We start from the raw sequence: 22,663 nt of genomic DNA, 5'->3' as shown, positions 1-22,663 counted from the left end.
TCCTTGTGTCAGTCCGAGGTCTCAACGGGCCGGATCGAACAACACGACCGGACGTACCGGGTTCAGGTTGAAAACATTTAATAGCTCGGGTCGCGTCGGACCACTGGCTTCTTTTTTTTTTTTTTTTTCTTGCTGCGGTCCGGTCTAGAGTTAAAGCAATACTTACCGATCTGGCATTTCACTCAGCACAGCACAAACATTTGAAAATCAACAGCTCCACCTCCCTCACAAGTCCCACCCACCTCTCCCTCCTGCCGCATCTCCAGGAGCCCCCTCCCTCCCTGCTGCATGCGTTGGCATGGCAACGGTAAACAGAACAGGAACGCGAGTGAAACGGGAACAACACAAACAAACACAACACCAGAGTTTTAAACCATATAAACGGACTCAGTGATGATGACTGATGAGTTGTATAATAAACTGTTGTTAGCCTACTGCTACTGGAGACGCAGGGGAAGTGATTGTTACAGATTACAGTTCTCAACGAGCCGGGCTGGCGGCCGGACCAGCGCCACCTGATGCGCTGGTTCAGGGCCAAAATAAATCCAGACCGAGCCGAGTCGAGCCGCGCCGGTCCGGAGTTCACCCGGGTCCGGACCGCTGAGAACTCACAGAGCTAACAGTAGCCTAGCCGTTAGCACAGAGCTAACAGTAGCCTAGCCGTTAGCACAGAGCTAACAGTAGCCTAGCCGTTAGCACAGAGCTAACAGTAGCCTAGCCCCCTAGCCGTTAGCACTGGATGCTTTATAGACACATGTGACTTCCTGTGTTTACGTATCACTCGGGGCTGCTCACTATCAACGTTACAATATCAGACATGAAACTCCGCGACCAGCTGCGGCTGCAGTTATTGGTCTTTTAAAAAACTATTTATTTCCAAAAACCTTCTTTCTTGTGTGTTGTGACTCTAGTCTCCTCTGCTCTCTGTGTCCTGCTACTGCTCTGTCAATAAGCGTTCTTCCTGGTCGGGAGGGGGGAGAGGAGGAGAGGGGTGCACAAAGTGATTACATATTAAGTAGGTTCGGTCGCTCGTCAAATCTTATTAATCGGACCGAATAATATTATTGGTCAGACTTTTCTCAGAATTATATGAGAATGAAAAAATTATGAGTTTTTAACCCTGTTGGGTTTCTCTTACATTTTAATGTATCATCAGATTATTAATAGCATTTTAACTTAGACAAAGAAATGTGCAAAAGTTCCAGAAAGGTAAGTATTGCTTTAATGCTTGTGACGTGAGCCCGGGACCACATCGGGTCCAGGCTTCAACACCTGCAGATCTGACCAGGTCGGGTCTTTGAGAACTGTAGCAGGACTGAAGCAGCTTAGAAACTGCTCAAACAAGTGACCATGGGCTTTCAGAGGTTAAACTTACTACATTTACAAGAACTACTGTAGCAGAAAATAGAGATAGACCCGGCCGGGTGTCTGGTTAGCTTTTATTTGAGAATTTACGGTACATATGACGGTCTGGAGTCAACTTTTTAAAATAACACTCACGGTCTCTGAGGGTGGGTGTACTAACATATTCACTAAAATATGACTTTTCCTCGTCCATTCTTGAAAAAACAGTCCGTTTAAAACATGCTAACCAGCGTTTACAAGCTACGGTGTTTCAGATGTTTTGCCTCCAGCTAAGCCCCGCCCACCCGGATGTTTACAATCTGTGAAGGGGTCTATTGGTCCAGCACGGCTGACACTGTACCTGCTGTTTACCTGCTGTGTAAGTCCCACAAGCGCCGTACAACGTCAAGCCGGCTTTGCTCTGCCGGACCGGTTACGTTTCCATGATTTCAGTAGTTGTCATAGTTACACATAGATCACGGCAGCCAGTCAGCGCTGAGCGACTGACGGCCGGAGAGTTGGGATTTCTCATCTCGAGCGTCTCGAGTGAAAAATCGCTCCGTCAATCGGCCGCTGTCGCTCCGAGCCCCAGCGATTTTTTGCCTGAGCGATTAAACGCTCAATCGCTCGTTTGCATTGACTCAACATGTAAACTCGTCGCCAGCGAGAAAAACAAAAGGTCCGATGTGAACGCAGCTTAAGACTATTTTGTGTTTCCCTTGAACTGAGCAACACACACGACTCAGCCCGAGACAAGTGAAGCAATGGGATGTTGTTGTTTTTTTTTTTTTTAACTTGAACTATTCCATCCCTAATTTAGAATAGTGGAAACAAAACAAAGCTTCAATAATAGAAACTCTGAAATTAAACTGAGTTAAACTCAGGTTCAGTTTATCAGTTTTTCTCTGCGGTTGTTTGAGTCTGAGCCTGTCATCAGCACGGCCCAGAGGACTCTGACATGATGGTAACGCGTGTGTGTGTGTGTGTGTGTGTGTGTGTGTGTGTGTGTGTGTGTGTGTGTGTGTGTGTGTGTGTGTGTGTGTGTGTGTGTGTGTGTGTGTGTGTGTGTGTGTGTGTGTGTGTGGTCGAAGATGATGTTATAGTCTGTGACACCCAGATGTCAGAGGAGATAACGAACCAGCTGAGAGAGGAAACTGTTTTTATTTAAACTGAAGCTCAGGAGGTTTCACACTCTCACACACACACACACACACACACACACACACACACACACACACACACACACACACACACACAGTGACAGGTTTCCTATCTCCTCTACGTCTCAGAGTCTGTGTCTGTGTGTGGATTTAAACACATGAACACAATTAATGATATTAATGAGTCATACAGCAAAACTGATACATAGAGAGTCGGCTGGTGAAAAAGACTCATATAAATATTACATAATGCAAACAAGACAACACATGAGTTTCCTTTTGTAAACAAAGATGAATTCATAATTCAAAACGCTTGTTGACAAGGAAACAAACATGGAGGACAGACGCTCCAGAAGCAACACTCTCATCATGAGCTCTAGCTGTGGAGACATGACCTTTGACCTTTGACCTTTGATGTTTCTAAACCAAACTGAATTAAATTCAACATTGGATTTATAATCATCATCATCATCTCTTTCTATCTATCCACATCCTTTCTTTCTCACTACCCCTCTCTTTCTTTCTTTCTTTCTTTCTTTCTTTCTTTCTTTCTTTCTTTCTTTCTTTCTTTCTTTCTTTCTTTCTTTCTTTCTTTCTTTCTTTCTTTCTTCAAACTCTTCAACTGTGACACATGCAGTATTTCTACCTTTTTAACATTTTCTTCAGCTCATTCAGCATTTCTTCAGCAATGGCGTTCAGCTGCTTTCAGCATTCTTTTTCTAGTTTTCATTTGAGTTTCACATCAGTCCAGGAACAAACTAACAGACTAAAAGCTCATGTAATGACCAGGTTGTGATTAGCTGATTAAATTAATAATATAAATATTTCACAACTCTCTTCCTCTGCCTTGCTGTTTTGCTCCTGACATTATACTGTGATGTAAAATTCATATTCTGACCTTAAGTGAAGAGGGTTTTTATTCAGATGAACCAGATGACGTCACGTCTCTGTGTGTTCATATAGTGGTGAAGAATTCTCTGATACATGTTCATGATCTTAGTCAGTCTGATGTTTTATTATCCCAGTGATACGGAGGAAGGCTGAGTGCTGTCTCTCTGTCTCCTCTTTCTTTTACAAGTTTTTATGTAACCACTTCCAACCCCACCCCTCCACCCCCCCCACCCCACACACACACACACACACACACACACACACACACACACACACACACACACACACACACACACACACACACACACACACACACACACACACACACACACACACACACACACACAGTCACAGGAGGTCATTAACCCTCCGGCTGCTCCACTTTTATCTCTTTTCAGTGAAAATGTCACTTTGGTGAAATTAATTTGGATTCATAAAGAGAGTCTGGAGGAGCGAGACTGAGCAGGAGGGGAGGGGTTGGTCCAACTTTATTATTTACTGTAGGCTGCAGGTTTTTCTGTTTCCAGCAGCTACAATACATTTTTAAAATATCCTTCTATTTTGAGATTTGGGATTTGGGATTTTCATGAGCTGAGGACGTATTTCATTAAAATTAAAGCTGCAAGCAACAGGCCCAAATTATGGCAAATCATCAAAAATGGCCGTGCTGGAATGGACACGCCAAAACCAAAACTCAAGCTTTTTATAACAACTTTCCGTGTCCAGCATAGAGTCCAGGCACTGACTCCTGTCGGTGGCCGCTGAAACCAGATGTCTGTGCTGCCAGTCGGCCTCGGTGTGTGTTGTCAGTGCCTGGACTCTGTGCTGGACACGGAAAGTTGCTGCATAGCGTATAACTGGAGCAGAGTGGGTGAGTTGTTTTCGTCTCGTTTCAATAGAAACCAGACTAAGCTAACAGATGTTTGATGCCTCGTATTATGGGCTGGGACCCTGTTTGTACTGTTGATGACGTTTGGTGCTGTTCTGAGCATTATTTGTGGCTGTAAGTGGCTTTTTGTTTTTTTTCCAGAAGCAACACTCTCATCATGAGCTCTAGCTGTGGAGACATGACCTTTGACCTTTGACCTTTGATGTTTCTAAACCAAACTGAATTAAATTCAACATTGGATTTATAATCATCATCATCATCTCTTTCTATCTATCCACATCCTTTCTTTCTCACTACCCCTCTTTCTTTCTTTCTTTCTTTCTTTCTTTCTTTCTTTCTTTCTTTCTTTCTTTCTTTCTTTCTTTCTTTCTTTCTTTCTTTCTTCAAACTCTTCAACTGTTACACATGCAGTATTTCTACCTTTTTAACATTTTCTTCAGCTCATTCAGCATTTCTTCAGCAATGGCGTTCGGCTGCTTTCAGCATTCTTTTTCTAGTTTTCATTCAGTACGTTTACATGACACTTGAAAAAACCAAATTATTGGTCGGTGGATAGTGGATCCGTACACTGCACTCCTCGTCCCTACGTCACCACATTCACGCGCATCCCTTGGCTGCACACACAGAGAGGACCGCCCCTTTATGCCGTTCTCTCTCCTCATTGGATAAAAACTGTAGGATACGAGAAAAGTTTTCTCCTCGGCTCAGAGCAGAGCAGAGTGACTGACAGACCCGTGTTTCGGACCAAACACTCTATATAAGTGATTGCCGCAGGCCGAGTGCCGCAGATAATCACACCGTGCTGAACAGCGGAGTGATTATGTCTGTGAAAAGTCCCAGTGCTGTTATACTGTATATCAGCACTATGGAATGTCTCGTTGTCCAATCAAATTGCTCGGTTGGGACCGGTCGGAACTAACTGTTGTATAAAACTATTTAAGACTTATATTAACACAAAAATATCGCTTACTTCTGCTTTAACACAAACCTCTACCCATGCTTTTCCTCTTTATGTCCCAGCCTGCCCATCAGAAGCTGCGTCCATCATCAGCTCTTGTTGACTGAACTATTCCATATTCCATGTTGCAATTTTTGTTATTGTCTGTACATAAGATCTATGTCCCGTCTGCTCATCCTGGGTGATGACCCGTCCTCTGTCTCTCACCCTGAGGTTTCTCCTGTTTTTTCTCAGGAGTTTTTCCTCAGTGGATGTGAGGGTCTGAGGACAGAGGATGTTGTTATGATGCTGTGTAAAACCCCTCGAGACAAACTGTTTGTAAAAATGGGCTATATAAATAAACTTGCTTTTTGCTTTGCCTTTAGACTGTGGAGCTTGAATAGAAACGGAGCTTTAGGCCTCAGAGGTCAAAGGTCAGACTGGTCTTCATGTGTAGTGATGTTTGTTTGTTTGTGTCTCAGTAAACAGGAACTCCTGAACAACTCCAATGATCCTGTGGTGGACTGCCCTCCCTCTCCCCCCCGCACTGCACCCCCCACCATGAAGGTAACCCCACACATGCACAGCCCTGTACCTTAAAGGGATAGTTCAACATTGTGGCAAATTGGCCCATTACCATAACCCCTATAGTCATGGCAGTAGGTTCGTTACCTTTAATTGTCGGTGCAAGCTGTTTTTAGAACGGAGGAGCAGAGCCGTGAGCTGCTCAGAGTTACGCTACGGAGGCTCATTATGGGATTTCTTGGTTTCCCTCATCAAACTCATCAAATACACAATCAAACAACTCCACAAAAAACAACTCTGTGTGGTAACGTTGTGTTATTATCTCATAGCGTGGTGAATGTGCAGCTCACAACTGGTCCACCAGAGCGTTGTGGAGTTGTTGGATTGTGTATTTGATGAGTTTGATGAGGGAAACCAAGAAATCCCATGAGCCTCCGTAGCGTAGCTCTGAGCAGCTCACGGCTCTGCTCCGCCGTTCTAAAAATAGCTTGCACCGACAACTAAAGGTAACGAACCTACTGATATGACTATAGGGATTATGGCAATGGGCCAATTTGCCAAAATGTTGAACTATCCCTTTAAGTCTCACTCTCAGGAACAGTGGTTTTAGATGAGTCCCTGCTGCCACCTGCTGGTGAGAAGTGCTATCACAGACACAAACATTAAACTTTACCTGTGTGTTTTTATCACAGTAAATGCATATATATACAGTATATATATGAATGAATGAATTTATATATATATATATATGAATTAATTAATTTATATATATATAAACTTTCCACATTAAGAGTCTTTATTGTCTTTATTCAAACCAAACTTTATTTAAACCCCTACAGTTCAAACACACCTGTGAAGTGAGAATGTAAAATAAACTAACACTCTCTGTCTCTGTCACAGTCGGCTCATTTCTTCGACACGATGGATAAAATGGAGGTAAGAACAGTGTGTGTGTGTGTGTGTGTTTGTGCAGTATGTGTGTCAAGTGATTTTTACTGGAGGATGAAATTTTAAAATGACTTTACTGCGTCGGTTGAGATTTTAACGTGATGAGATGAAGGACACATGTTCATTTTCACATCCAGAGGCAGAAACAAGTAAAGACAGAAAGACATCAATGAAGATTTCTTGATGTGCTCCGGCCTGTATAATAAAGACGTGATAATACTAATTAAGATCTGTAAAACAATAGCCTTCAGCATTGACACTGATAACTGAACCTCACAGCATCACCTTTATATGCTGAGATTAAATAATCTCAGCGAAGCCCCTGACTGGAAAAACCAGAGGCTCTGGAACAAATGTGGATTAATCCGCCACTGAAAGTAGTCCCAGCTAGGGATGTCACGATTATAAATTTTCTTTGTACGATTATTGTCAGAGAAATAATCACGGTATTACGATTATCATGATTATTATGCCCTCATTAATTTACATCATATGAATGTGTAAAGTCAAATACAGTCAAAATATAATTACAATACTAATTATTTACACTAACTATTTTAAGTCTATTAATATAGTATAACCATTAAACAATGATTAATCCTGCATGGGAAGTGTTTTAAATATTCAAGTCATTAATTGTCATCTATACCAAATGTTGAAGTTTATCATTGTTTGTTTTTTTAGCACAAATGACTTGCCAACATTTAAATTCCTACCAATCCTATGTTACGTTAGTTAAATGGACCAGTATTTCTTACATTTACCTTCACTTGCACATGCACATCTGCCTCTGTGTTTCCAACATCATCTTTTTTGGAAAGTGATGGTATTTGGAAATCTTTATGATTAATTAAAGCAGAAGTAAGCACTATTTTTGTGTTAATATAAAGTCTTAAATAGTTGTATCTTCCGACAGCAATCACTTATATAGAGTGTTTGGTCTGAAACACGGGTCTGTCAGTCACTCTGCTCTGCTCTGAGCCGAGGAGAAAACTTTTCTTGTATCCTACAAGTTTTATCCAATGAGGAGAGAGAACGGCATGCAGGGCTGTGTGTGCAGCCAAGGGACGCCGTGAATGTGGTGACGTAGGGACGAGGACCAATAGAGCCATGACGAGGGCGGGGGCTGCTAACTCCATCGGCTGACAAGACGTTATGGTGCGTTCAAGGCAACCCGTAACTCGTGTTTTTCCGACCTGTGAAGTCGCACCAGTTCGATCTGGTACGAGTTCATGGGTCAGAAGTTACGAGTGGCCGTTTTAGTGACTTTCACCGGTAAAACAGGTCGGAAAAACACGAGTGGGTTGCCTGGAACGCTACAAAATCGTAAGTTGTGACTTGAAGCTGTAATTTACGATTTCAAAGTCTGCCTGGAACGCAGCATTAGCGAATACGACCGGATCGCTTACTTCTGAAGTCTATTAATATAGTATAACCATTAACCAATGATTAATCCTGCATGGGAAGTGTTTTAAATATTCAAGTCATTAATTGTCATCTATACAAAATATTTAAGTTTATCATTGTTTGTTTTTTTAGCACAAATGACTTGCTAACATTTTAAATTCCTACCAATCCTATGTTACGTTAGTTAAATGGACCAGTATTTCTTACATTTACCACATGCACATCTGCCTCTGCGTTTCCAACATCATCTTTTTTGGAAATCTTTACGATTAATTAATTGTGGTGTTTAATACCGCGATTAATTGAAAACAAGTAATGGTGACATCCCTAGTCCCAGCATATGTTGAGTCTGCTGTTGCTTCCTGCTGAGCGCCAGTGAAGACAAGGCAGCGTCTCACAGACTAAACTCTGTCCCTCTTCCTGACCGCGATGCAGCAGGTGCCAGAAGCTGCAGAGATGAAGATGATCCCTCAGAGACAGAAGGCACGTCTGTCCATCGTGTCCATCATGTCCATCATGTCCATCACACTCACCCTGTCGTCCCCCTAGTTCATCCCTCCATCCCCACAATGAAGCCTTTCCACTGTAGTGAATGACTCTATGTGACTGATGAGGATTAGAGCTTCCTGTTTTACATCATCACTCATGCAGTGTAGTCCCCCGAGTGTGTGTGTGCACGCCTGTGTGTGTGTGTGTGTGTGTGTGTGTGTGTGTGTGTGTGTGTGTGTGTGTGTGTGTGTGTGTGTGTGTGTGTGTGTGTGTGTGTGTGTGTGTGTGTGTGTGTGTAAGTAAGTAACATGTTCTCCTCTCTCCTTCAGGATGACTACATCCCTTATCCGAGGATTGAGGAGGTGAGAACGATGTCATCATAAACATCAACAACAGCAGCATACACACACACACACACACACACACACACATCACACATCACACATCACACACCTGTCAACTACACAGAGTGGGTCTCATTCATGAAACGTTAGTAAATCTGTGTGTAGATTTGCACATAAAGGTCCATGCTACTAAAACTCTACTCCGGATTCATGAACGCTGCGGGAAACTCAGATTTGATCGTAAACACGTGTGTAAGATCATGAATGACCACCCATTGTAAATTAAGGATAAAAACATTATCCTTATTATGATCAATGATATGTTTTTGAACATTATATTTACACCTAAACACACACTACCATAGTCTCATAATGCAATATTGATTCCATAATGGTCCACTGTTGCCTCAAGGCAACATTGCAATTTTCTATAATGGTACGTTGTTGCTTTCGGGCAACAGGTGCATTTTAACAAGTTTCCATAATAAGTAAATAAATTGCACGGAACTATTAAAAATTAAACTTTCCTAATCTATTAGTGTAAATATATATTTTCCCAGATGAAAAGGGGCCAGGAAGTTATGTTTACAGACCGTTTTAGTGGAGCAAAATGGCAAACCTGTTTCCTTTGAAAAAGTCTGCAAAAAAGGGTTTCAGTATGGCTTCCTGAAAGTCATGTGATAATTTAAAGCATTGTTATTTGTTCTCTAAGGTCTCTTCTCTTTTTTTAAGTATTACAGAATTAAATGGGATGAATTGTGGATATGTGACAGGCCAAAAAGTGGTATGTTGCCTCAGGGCAACATGGTACCATAGAGGGTTAACAGCACAGCCCTGGTGATCATCTATTAGCATAGCTCTCCGCCCATGAATAGCCATATAAGGAGATCCTGACCACCATATAAGGAGCGTTTTATTTTCCAGTCATGTACCATAGATATTTGATTGTTTTCTGAGTGTTTGTTGTGGTTGAAAGAATTGCCCCCATGGGTTAGCATTGTGGCTATCGCTAGCTCCGTCTAGCCATGGTAACTCTGGTTTACCTGCAGCAATTTTAGTGGCGTTTTTTGCTCCACAACACTGGGCGACCATCAGGACAATGATTTAGGGGTCAAAAATGGCCGGAATTCTCCTTTAAGTAGTAAAGCCAGAATAGCGTGTAGCAACATACAGCATCGCATATCAGCTGCACAATTATGGAAGAAAAGTTTTTCCGGTTTTATATCAGATTATCATCATCATTAGATGGGGCCTTGACGTGTTTGTGCGATCCCTAAAATGTCTCTCTTCAAATATTTCTAATCCTTTGTCATGTTTAAATTATGTGTTTCAAAGGCATCGACGTATTTTGAACATGAGAGAGAGTAATATGAATTAAAATTGTAATTTCCAGCAGTGACAAGTAGTATTCCTGTTCATTCCTACATTTACACACTACACACAGTCAGGAGCAGGTGTAGATTCATGAATGAGACCCAGTGTGTGTGTGTGTGATGGTGGAAGACAACATAATATGACACAATATAATAATAAATCATATTGTTATATCAAAAGCAACACAATATGGCATAAAGCAGCAATGTGTGTGTGTGTGTGTTTGTCCTCCAGGTGTTGGAGAGGGGGGAGCCGTACCCTCAGGTCATCCTGCCTGAGTTTGGAGGTTACTGGATCGAGGCCCCTGAGGCCACGCCTCCTCCCAGGGGGGAGGGGGAGGAACCGGAGGAGGAACAGGAGGAGGGGGAGGGGGAGGGGGAGGGGGGAGGAGAGTTGAGAGGAGCAGAGGAGGAAGACCCCGCTGCAGGGGATTATGGGTACCAGCTGGAAGAGATGAACGAAGCCGCACAGGTGTACAGGAAGCACTTCCTAGGCAGGGTGAGACACACACACACACACACACTATGTGTTGTCTCATTTCATTATCTACATGATTTGTATGTAACCTCACATAATAAGTAGAACGTTGGAGGGGGTTGGAGGGGGGGGGCTTCTCTTGTTTTGCTCTTTCTTTCTCCCCTTTTTTTTCTTTTTTTCTTTCTCAATTCATTGACTTTTTCAGCCGTTGTGTTGCCGTCTTCCTTCCTGTCTTGTCCTGTCTTGTCCTGTCTTTATGTTTGCGTGTGTCTGTGCGCGTGCTTATTTGTCTGTATTTGTGCGTACGTGTGTGTGTGTGTGTGTGTTTCAGGAGCACCTGAACTTCTCCTGCTCAGCCAGCAGCCTGGGGAACCTGCTGCTGTCTGTCAGACATGAGGAGGACAAGGAGCAGGAGCACCTGCACATCATCATCAGGTCCAAACACACACACACACACACACACACACACACACACACACACACACACACACACACACACACACACACACACACACACACACACACCTGTCGCTCACACAGCTGCAGCAGGACAGAGTAACCTCATTTTTCTACTATGTTAATCTTGTATTATAGTTGAATGTATCCTTACCTCACCTACTGTAACACTGTATGGGCCAGCTCAGCACTTTCCCCACATATCTCCAGAAAACATTTTTTACTGCAGAAACGTTTAGTTAGAATGGCAACTTTTTCACTTTTCTTGAAATGTAATGTATTATCTATTTTTGATATTAACATCTTTCAAATATGTACCTTTATTTCTAAGTCTAAACACATTACCAGACAGCCTCACAACATTTTTTATTTGTACTTCTCAGGTTCATCAATATTCCACTAGATTAGACAAATCAATAACCTATAATATCTATCTATCTACCTTTGTATCATACATCTCGTGTCTCCTGTGTCCCTGCAGGTCCAGAGTGAAGAGTGTCTATCACAGACTGTCACTGACAGAGCTGCCTGAGATCCCTAGTGTCCCGGAGCTCGCCAAGGTGCACACACACACACACACACACACATACAGAATGATGAGTAACAACAGGATTAAGACGTGTGTCTGTCCTACAGCTGCTGTGTGACGAGGCAGCAGGTCTGAGGTTCAGTCCCGTCCTCTACCCAAAGGTAAGCTCCGCCCACGTCAGCAGGTGGGTCTGTCCTCAGTTAGTGGTGTGTCTCACATCGTTCCGTCTCCTCTGTCTCCAGGCGTCTCAGCTGATTGTCAACTACGACGAGCACAACGTCAACAACACCTTCAAGTTTGGACTCGTCTACCAGAGGTTTGGACAGGTGAGTGGTGAGAGGACAGGTTAGAGGTGAGAGGACAGGTTAGAACTGAGAGGACAGGTTAGAGCTGAGAGGACAGGTGAGTGGTGAGAGGACAGGTTAGAGGTGAGAGGACAGGTTAGAACTGAGAGGACAGGTTAGAGCTGAGAGGACAGGTGAGTGGTGAGAGGACAGGTTAGAGGTGAGAGGACAGGTTAGAACTGAGAGGACAGGTTAGAGCTGAGAGGACAGGTGAGAGCTGAGAGGACAGGTTAGAACTGAGAGGACAGGTTAGAGCTGAGAGGACAGGTGAGTGGTGAGAGGACAGGTTAGAGGTGAGAGGACAGGTTAGAACTGAGAGGACAGGTTAGAGCTGAGAGGACAGGTGAGAGCTGAGAGGACAGGTGAGTGGTGAGAGGACAGGTTAGAGCTGAGAGGACAGGTGAGAGCTGAGAGGACAGGTGAGTGGTGAGAGGACAGGTTAGAGCTGAGAGGACAGGTTAGAGCTGAGAGGACAGGTGAGTGTTGAGAGGACATGTTAGAGCTGAGAGGACAGGTGAGAGGACAGGTGAGTGGTGAGAGGACAGGTTAGAGCTGAGAGGACAGGTGAGAGCTGAGAGGACAGGTGAGTGGTGAGAGGACAGGTTAGAGCTGAGAGGACAGGTTAGAGCTGAGAGGACAGGTGAGAGCTGAGAGGACAGGTGAGCGGTGAGAGGACAGGTTAGAGCTGAGAGGACAGGTGAGAGCTGAGAGGACAGGTGAGTGGTGAGAGGACAGGTTAGAGCTGAGAGGACAGGTTAGAGCTGAGAGGACAGGTGAGAGCTGAGAGGACAGGTGAGCGGTGAGAGGACAGGTTAGAGCTGAGAGGACAGGTGAGAGCTGAGAGGACAGGTGAGTGGTGAGAGGACAGGTTAGAGCTGAGAGGACAGGTGAGAGCTGAGAGGACAGGTTAGAGCTGAAAGGACGGGTTAGAGCTGAGAGGACAGGTGAGTGGTGAGAGGACAGGTGAGAGCTGAGAGGACAGGTTAGAGCTGAAAGGACGGGTTAGAGCTGAGAGGACAGGTGAGTGGTGAGAGGACAGGTTAGAGCTGAGAGGACAGGTGAGAGCTGAGAGGACAGGTGAGAGCTGGGAGGACAGGTGAGTGGTGAGAGGACAGGTGAGAGCTGAGAGGACAGGTGAGAGCTGAGAGGACAGGTGAGTGGTGAGAGGACAGGTGAGAGCTGAGAGGACAGGTGAGAGCTGAGAGGACAGGTGAGTGGTGAGAGGACAGGTTAGAGCTGAGAGGACAGGTTAGAGCTGAGAGGACAGGTGAGAGCTGAGAGGACAGGTTAGAGCTGAAAGGACGGGTTAGAGCTGAGAGGACAGGTTAGAGCTGAGAGGACAGGTGAGAGCTGAGAGGACAGGTTAGAGCTGAGAGGACAGGTGAGTGTTGAGAGGACATGTTAGAGCTGAGAGGACAGGTGAGAGGACAGGTGAGTGGTGAGAGGACAGGTTAGAGCTGAGAGGACAGGTGAGTGGTGAGAGGACAGGTTAGAGCTGAGAGGACGGGTTAGAGCTGAGAGGACAGGTTAGAGCTGAGAGGACAGGTGAGTGGTGAGAGGACAGGTTATAGGTGAGAGGACAGGTTAGAGCTGAGAGGACAGGTGAGTGGTGAGAGGACAGGTTAGAGCTGAGAGGACAGGTGAGTGGTGAGAGGACAGGTGAGTGGTGAGAGGACAGGTTAGAACTGAGAGGACAGGTGAGTGGTGAGAGGACAGGTTAGAGCTGAGAGGACAGGTGAGTGGTGAGAGGACAGGTTAGAACTGAGAGGACAGGTGAGTGGTGAGAGGACAGGTTAGAGCTGAGAGGACAGGTGAGTGGTGAGAGGACAGGTTAGAGCTGAGAGGACAGGTTAGAGCTGAGAGGACAGGTGAGAGGACAGGTGAGTGGTGAGAGGACAGGTGAGAGCTGAGAGGACAGGTTAGAACTGAGAGGACAGGTGAGTGGTGAGAGGACAGGTTAGAGCTGAGAGGACAGGTGAGAGGACAGGTTAGAGCTGAGAGGACAGGTTAGAACTGAGAGGACAGGTGAGTGGTGAGAGGACAGGTTAGAGCTGAGAGGACAGGTTAGAACTGAGAGGACAGGTGAGTGGTGAGAGGACAGGTTAGAGCTGAGAGGACAGGTGAGTGGTGAGAGGACAGGTTAGAGCTGAGAGGACAGGTGAGTGGTGAGAGGACAGGTTAGAGCTGAGAGGACAGGTGAGTGGTGAGAGGACAGGTTAGAGCTGAGAGGACAGGTGAGAGGACAGGTGAGTGGTGAGAGGACAGGTGAGAGCTGAGAGGACAGGTGAGAGGACAGGTGAGAGGACAGGTTAGAGCTGAGAGGACAGGTGAGAGGACAGGTGAGAGCTGAGAGGACAGGTGAGTGGTGAGAGGACAGGTTAGAGCTGAGAGGACAGGTTAGAACTGAGAGGACAGGTGAGTGGTGAGAGGACAGGTTAGAGCTGAGAGGACAGGTGAGTGGTGAGAGGACAGGTTAGAGCTGAGAGGACAGGTTAGAACTGAGAGGACAGGTGAGTGGTGAGAGGACAGGTTAGAGCTGAGAGGACAGGTGAGTGGTGAGAGGACAGGTGAGTGGTGAGAGGACAGGTTAGAGCTGAGAGGACAGGTTAGAACTGAGAGGACAGGTTAGAACTGAGAGGACAGGTGAGTGGTGAGAGGACAGGTTAGAGCTGAGAGGACAGGTGAGTGGTGAGAGGACAGGTTAGAGCTGAGAGGACAGGTGAGTGGTGAGAGGACAGGTTAGAGCTGAGAGGACAGGTGAGTGGTGAGAGGACAGGTGAGAGGACAGGTTAGAACTGAGAGGACAGGTGAGTGGTGAGAGGACAGGTTAGAGCTGAGAGGACAGGTGAGAGGACAGGTGAGAGCTGAGAGGACAGGTGAGAGCTGAGAGGACAGGTGAGTGGTGAGAGGACAGGTTAGAGCTGAGAGGACAGGTTAGAACTGAGAGGACAGGTGAGTGGTGAGAGGACAGGTTAGAGCTGAGAGGACAGGTGAGTGGTGAGAGGACAGGTTAGAACTGAGAGGACAGGTGAGTGGTGAGAGGACAGGTTAGAGCTGAGAGGACAGGTGAGAGGACAGGTGAGAGCTGAGAGGACAGGTGAGAGGACAGGTGAGAGCTGAGAGGACAGGTTAGAGCTGAGAGGACAGGTGAGTGGTGAGAGGACAGGTGAGTGGTGAGAGGACAGGTTAGAGCTGAGAGGACAGGTTAGAACTGAGAGGACAGGTGAGAGGACATGTGAGTGGTGAGAGGACAGGTGAGTTGTGAGAGGACAGGTTAGAGCTGAGAGGACAGGTTAGAGCTGAGAGGACAGGTGAGTGGTGAGAGGACAGGTGAGAGCTGAGAGGACAGGTGAGAGCTGAGAGGACAGGTGAGTGGTGAGAGGACAGGTGAGTGGTGAGAGGACAGGTGAGTGGTGAGAGGACAGGTGAGTGGTGAGAGGACAGGTTAGAGCTGAGAGGACAGGTTAGAACTGAGAGGACAGGTGAGTGGTGAGAGGACAGGTTAGAGCTGAGAGGACAGGTGAGAGGACAGGTGAGTGGTGAGAGGACAGGTGAGAGGACAGGTTAGAACTGAGAGGACAGGTGAGAGGACATGTGAGTGGTGAGAGGACAGGTTAGAGCTGAGAGGACAGGTGAGTTGTGAGAGGACAGGTTAGAGCTGAGAGGACAGGTGAGTTGTGAGAGGACAGGTTAGAGCTGAGAGGACAGGTTAGAGCTGAGAGGACAGGTTAGAATTTAGAGGACAGGTTAGAGCTGAGAGGACAGGTTAGAGCTGAGAGGACAGGTTAGAGCTAAATAAGAAAGAAGTTCCCCCTGATAATGATTCTATGATATAATAATTCATATATATACTGTATATGATAATTAAATGGTTATGTCTCATGGCTGGAGGACAAAGCAGCTTGTCCCTGTGTCTTCTGTCATGGTGGTTTTGATGGAGCTTGTTGCCGGGGCGTCCACCAGGTGTCTGAAGAAGAGCTGTTCAGGAACAACGAGGAGACGCCGGCATTCACAGAGTTTCTGCAGCTGCTTGGAGACACAGTAGAGCTGCAGGACTTTAAAGGGTGAGACTGCACAAAACAAAATGTACAAGTATAATGTTAAAGCTCCATACAGTATAAAGGTAGATGTTTGTATTAAAGCTCCTTCAAGACTTCCGGTCGGAACACCGTCATGATGGCCGCATAGCGAGGGAGCTCCCGGCTGAACCAGAGCAATTAGAGAAATACCCCCATTTAAACCAAACAAATAATTCAAAAAACGCAGAGAAAGGGGTTAAAAAGCGATATCACCACTTTGAGCAGTAAACGTCGTCTGAAGACAAGTGGGAGAGAAATACGGAGCGCAGCAACAATTAGCAGCTAACAGGTTTGAGCTAGCAAACAACGCGGTGCAGTCCGGAGAAATGGCCGACTTGGAACTGATTCTGCAAGAACTAAGAGGGTTTCGCCAAGAAAGCAAAGGACAATTAGAGACAATAAGAGAGGAAATTATAAAGGCGAATACCAGACTGGACGAGGCGGAAGGACGAATTGAGAAAGCAGAAGAGAGGATCCAAAACACAGAAGACGTCATCACGGCCATGCTAAAGCTACACACCAAGCTGGAGGACAAGCTGCTGGACCTGGAAAGCCGCTCCAGGCGTGAGAACATAAGGATTTATGGGGTACCGGAGGGGTCCGAGAAGGAATCAACCACGATGGTTTCATTTGTGGAAAATTTACTCCGCGAAGGTCTCGAGCTAACGCACGACATGCCCGACCTGCAGATTGAAAGAGCTCACCGGTCGCTGGGACCGCAGCCGCTGGGGGACGCGCCGCCACGCTCCATCGTAATCAAGTGTTTAAGTTTTAAAACAAAAGAGACAATACTCCGCAAGGCATGGCAGAAGAAGGGGTTCACTTGGCAAGAAAACCGCATAAACCTGGATCACGACTATCCACCTCTAATACTCAAGAAAAGAAGAGAATACACAGAGATCCGCAAAATACTGAAGGAGAACAGAGTTCAGTTCCAGACCCTCTTCCCTGCCAGGCTGCGCGTGAGACACGAGGACGGAACCAGAACCTACGAGACGGTAGAGGAGGCATCAGAGGACCTGCTGAGAAGAGGCTACGCTGTGACAACCACCACCGCACCTCCAGAGACGCTCATGGAGCAGGTGCAGCGGCTCTCCTGGACGAGAGTGGACAGACGAGCAAAGAGGGGCCCAGCCGACCGGGACCAGAGCTACAAGGAGAAGCTCCGAGCCTTCAGGAGAACATCACCGACCCCCTCCGGGACTGGAAGGATTTAACCCACGCCAGAGGACGGCGGACTAAACGGCGAATTTTTTTTTTTTCTCTATATAATGTACTGACTATAATAAGTGGTTAAAATACAATATTGGTTCACTCGGGGCCAATTTCTTCACTTTGGACTTTTTTTTCTTTCTCCTTTTTTCCGACATGCGGCTGTTGCAGGTAAGGGCCTCTTCCTCCGGACTGAGGAGGGAGACTGTTTCCTTCGAGCCACCTCGGGAGGCTCAACAGGGTCGGACTATCAGACCCCTACATAGGGAGTCACACGGACAAATTGTGTTCAGTTTGATGCTGTTTAGCGTGTTAGTTGTTTATTCCCTGCTGGTTCTCGCAGGGAGGGGGAAGCGCACCGGGTTTTTGAGTGGGAGGGAGGGGGAAATCACATAGATGCAAAACAGGTCTTTAAAAATAGCGTCATTTAATATAAATGGAGTACTCAATCCAGTTAAAAGGTGGAAAATTTTATCAAAATTGAAGAAAGATAAAATCCAAATAGCTCTCTTACAGGAGACACACCTCGACGACTCCGAACATGCTAAATTGAATAAATCAGGATTTAAACATGTTTACTTTTCTTCACATGTATCGGGGAGACGGAGAGGAGTGGCGATTTTGATATCCAGTGCGGTAAATTATGAGCACATATCAGAACATAAGGATAAAGAAGGCAGATTTGTTATGGTCACGGGGAAGATAGAAGGTACTGTGATAAGTCTCCTTAACGTGTATGTGCCGCCGGGCAGTGACTGGTCCTTCTATAAACAGATGGTTGATTTAATGACAACAAAGAGTCAAGGGACTTTAATATGTGGCGGAGATTTTAACATCCGATTAAATCCCAGAATTGACTCATCTAACGGGAAATCTGACGCAAGAAACATCAGCAATAGATTAAATACTTGGATGCGTGAAGTGGGGATTGTGGACGTATGGAGAGAGATAAACCCGACGAGCCGAGACTACTCACATTACTCGTACGCTCACAATGTTTACTCGCGCATCGACTACTTTTTTATGCCTAAAGGAGATCTTTTCAGGGTGGGCAACTGTGAAATAGGACCTAGTACTATTTCAGATCACGGTCCCATCTATATGTCAATCCATCTGAATAATAATAAGAAATCCACTCTCTGGAGACTGAACTCAAGCATTCTGAATAACCCAGTTATTAAAGATAAATTGAAAAGCGAAATTAAATTGTATTTGGAAAACAACGATAATGAAGAAGTGAACCCACCCATTCTCTGGGACGCATTAAAAGCAGTATTGAGGGGCAAAATAATAGCCATCTCCTCATATGAGAAGAAAATTAGGGAGCAAAAACTCAAAAAATTAGAAGAGGACTTGAAGAGACTACAGAAAGAACATGCAAAGTCTCACAAAGATGATGACAAATGTAAGATTAAAGAATTAAAAAAAGAAATAGATGAAATAAATACCCAGGAAATTCAGAAAAAGCTCCTTTTTACAAAGCAACAATACTATGAGACAGGTGGGAAATCACTGAAACTTCTATCGTATAGGTTAAGAAAACAACAAGCGGATAAAACTATATATAAAATAAGAAACTCTGAAACGAAAGTAATAGAAACAAGCCCGGAGAAAATACAACAATGCTTCCAAAAGTACTATAGAATATTATATACACAACCACAGATAAGCAATGACAACCAGATTGATGCCTTTCTGGCCCAGGTAAATCTTCCAAAGGTCACTGATGAACAAAATGGGAAATTAATATCCAAAATAACAAAGGAAGAAATTCAAACAGCAATTAGGAGAATGAAAGGGGGGAAGTCTCCAGGGACAGATGGTTTTTCCACAGAATGGTACAAAACAATGCAAGATCAACTAATTCCAACATTATTAAAGACATTTAACTGGGTTTTGGAGAACAAAAATATCCCCCCCTCATGGAGGGAGGCAATGATTTCAATCATACCTAAGGAGGGGAAAGATAAATTGGAGTGTGGAAATTACCGTCCTGTAAGTCTATTAAATAACGACTATAAATTATTCACCTCCATATTATCCAAACGAATAGAGTTGTTATTACCATTATTAATACACAAGGACCAGACTGGCTTTGTCAGACAAAGACAGACCCAAGATAACATCAGGAAAACACTGCACGTTATGAGACAAGTCACACACCAAAAACTGGAAACACTGATATTAAGTTTGGACGCTGAGAAAGCATTTGACTCAGTGAGGTGGTCATTCTTATATAAAGTACTTTCAAAATTTGGCTTCCATACAACTATAGTTGACACGTTTGCAGAACTATATAACAAACCAACAGCTAGAATCAAAATCAATGGAAACTTAACCAATTCATTCACTTTAGAAAGAGGAACGAGGCAGGGGTGTTGTGCGTCGCCGCTCCTCTTCGCCTTGTTTATAGAACCCATGAGTCAACTAATTAGGCAGAGGAATGATATAAAGGGGGTAACAATGACATCTGGGGAACAAAAACTGGCCCTATTCGCCGACGATTTATTGATAAGTATAACACAACCTACTCAGACACTCCCAAAACTGATGAAATTGTTAGAGGAATTTGGTTTAGTTTCTGGTTATAAAATTAATATTAATAAAACCCAAGCATTAACGTTTAATTATGACCCTCCACCTTCAATTAGGACCATGTACAATTGGAAATGGGATGCTGAGTCCATTAAATATTTGGGTGTCTCATTACCTAGGGACTTCACAAGACTGTATAACTTAAATTATGGCCCACTAAATTCAAAGATAAAAACCGATATACAAAGATGGAACGTTATTCCCTTTTTAAGTTTAAGCTCCCGGATAGAGTCAATCAGGATGAATATTCTTCCACGGATGTTGTACCTTTTTCAATGTTTACCAATTAAAATACCATCTAAACAGTTCTTAGAGTGGGACAGAGTAATAGCGAGGTATCTGTGGCAAGGGAAAAGGGCCAGAATCAAATTTAAAACATTGCAATTAAGAAAAGAAAAAGGGGGAATGGGCCTTCCCTGTTTACAGGATTACTACCATGCAGCTCAGTTGAGGCCTTTAGTTTGCCTGTGCTCGCCTATGTATGATGCAGCATGGAAGGAAATTGAAGGAACGATGATAAAGGGAATTCCAATAACAGCTTTATTAAGTGACAATAAATTACAAGAAGAACAGGAGATCCCAGAGGACTCTATAACAAGTAGCTTCCTGAAGTCCTGGCAGGAAATAGTCAAAATTTGCAGATGACACATCTAAGATTATGAGGTGGTGTGCCTATGACTCGGACTTTTTAGGTACCTGCAAGTGAGAGATTATTATAACAAAAATATTAAAGAGGCGTTAAGAAAAGACGAATCAGGATTCATGGAGGTATTCTTATCATTAACTAAGTCCAGATCTTGCAACAAAATTATCTCCAAATTATATAACGCCATACAACTAGCCAAACAAGAGAATACAGAATACATAAAAAGGAAATGGGAAACGGAAATAAGGATAATTATTACACAGGAGAGTTGGGAGAAAATATGTCAATTACAGTGGATCTCAACCGGGTCAAACACCTGGCGGGAGTTCTGTTGGAAAAGTATAACAAGATTTTTTATCACACCCATTCAGAAGCGTCATCAGGGTAGCGGGGATGCTTGTTGGAGACTGTGTGGGTCTAATGGAGCCAACCACTTCCATATCTTTTGGGACTGTCAAGTAATAAAATCTTACTGGGAAGAGATCCACAAACATAGTAAAAATATATTTAATGTGAACATTCCATTAAAATGTGAAACTATGTTCTTGGGCAATATAATGTTTGAAACATGGAACATAAAAGACAAAAAACTACTGACCATTCTGTTGGCAGCAAGTAAGAAATGTGTCACTAGGAAATGGTTAAAAGTGGAACCTCCCACCATCGACGAATGGATTGAAATTGTTTATGAGATTTATGTTATGGAGAAGATTTCTTTTTCCCTCAAAGTTGAGAAAGACATTTTTTATAGGATCTGGACCAAATGGACTGAGTATGTAAAACCAATCAGATCTGATTTTATCTGATTATACTTGCGCTTTGAGTGAACCTACCCTCTTCTATTTTTATTTTATTTTTTATTTTTATTTTTTTGTGAATGGAGTATAGATTACATGTAGGGGTGCGCTCCCCGGTTTTGTTGTTTTTGTGTTATTGCTTCCACCTGGTTTGTGTCCGTGGGAGAAAGATCCAGAAGGGCAGAAGGTACAACATCATTGTATCCTTGACAAACTGAGTAAATGTATGTGTGAAGTGATGTATGTGATGGAGGTCTGCCTTTCTGAATAAAAAGAGAATTTCAAAAAAAAAAAAGCTCCTTCAAAATAAAGGTAGATGTTTGTATTAAAGCTCCATACAGTATAAAGGTAGATGTCCGTGTAGTGTGATAAAGCAGCTCTAGGTTCTATATTAATACTATGTATCTAATACTAAGTATCAAAGCCTCAGTCCACAGAGAAATGCACACAGCCTGTATTCAGAAACTGAGCCTTAAAACCAGCCGTCAGGACTTCCTGTCACTTTGTGATGTCACAACAGAGCAGTCAGCAGTCAGATTGTGTCTGTAGGATTCATCTTCACAGGAGACGATTCACAGTAACGATGATTTAATATTTCATTATCTGCGTAGAGGAAGACATGCAGATGTTGTCTGAAGCACCGGTACAGATTAGTGGGTCTGTATCCATGGTAACTAAAAGATTACAGCAAGCCCTCCTCCCTCTGTGCAGGTTTCGAGGGGGTCTGGACGTGTCCCACGGTCAGACGGGGTCTGAGTCCGTCTACACCGTCCACAGACAGCAGGAGATTATGTTCCACGTCTCCACCAAGCTGCCTTTCACCGAGGGAGATACACAGCAGGTGGACACAACACAACACATCACACAACACATCACAGTCCATGACACAATATGGACAAGTAAGATACAGGGAAAAAGATACAGTGTCATGGTTTTATATCCACCACTTTATTTTCCCATGATCCATTGCGTCACACCACAACGGAAGTGGGTTTTAGTAGCATTCTAGCGAGCGGCTAACTGGTAGCGTTAGCCACCGGTGTACCAAATGTGGGGGCTCCCGGCCTTTTTGTAATTAGTCATGGTTATCGTAGTTGTTAGCTTTGCTGCTGCTGACAGCTAACAGCAGCAGCTAAGCTAACATCAGGACGTCAGCTGTTAAAATGACACGACACGACATGAAACTACTCCAGTTAGCTCAATCATGTTGTAACTAAGAT

General features: G+C 44.3%; 1 pseudogene across 1 annotated transcript in view; it reads left to right on the top strand.

The window, feature by feature from the left end:
* Nucleotides 1–22,663, top strand: part of LOC310997585 (rap1 GTPase-activating protein 2-like) — a 64,078-nt pseudogene that overhangs the window by 27,973 nt on the left and 13,442 nt on the right. Inside the window, exons 3-13 of the transcript XR_014596493.1 lie at nt 5,704–5,788; nt 6,647–6,682; nt 8,537–8,584; nt 8,920–8,952; nt 10,543–10,806; nt 11,117–11,220; nt 11,723–11,801; nt 11,878–11,931; nt 12,013–12,096; nt 16,078–16,178; nt 22,155–22,284. The product of XR_014596493.1 is annotated as a rap1 GTPase-activating protein 2-like (transcript). The remainder of the gene's footprint in view (nt 1–5,703; nt 5,789–6,646; nt 6,683–8,536; nt 8,585–8,919; nt 8,953–10,542; nt 10,807–11,116; nt 11,221–11,722; nt 11,802–11,877; nt 11,932–12,012; nt 12,097–16,077; nt 16,179–22,154; nt 22,285–22,663) is intronic.

Source organism: Trachurus trachurus (genome assembly GCF_905171665.1).
Source record: "Trachurus trachurus genome assembly, chromosome: 14".
NCBI classification, from domain to species: Eukaryota; Metazoa; Chordata; class Actinopteri; order Carangiformes; family Carangidae; genus Trachurus; species Trachurus trachurus.
This window is presented reverse-complemented; position numbering and strand designations above follow the sequence as displayed.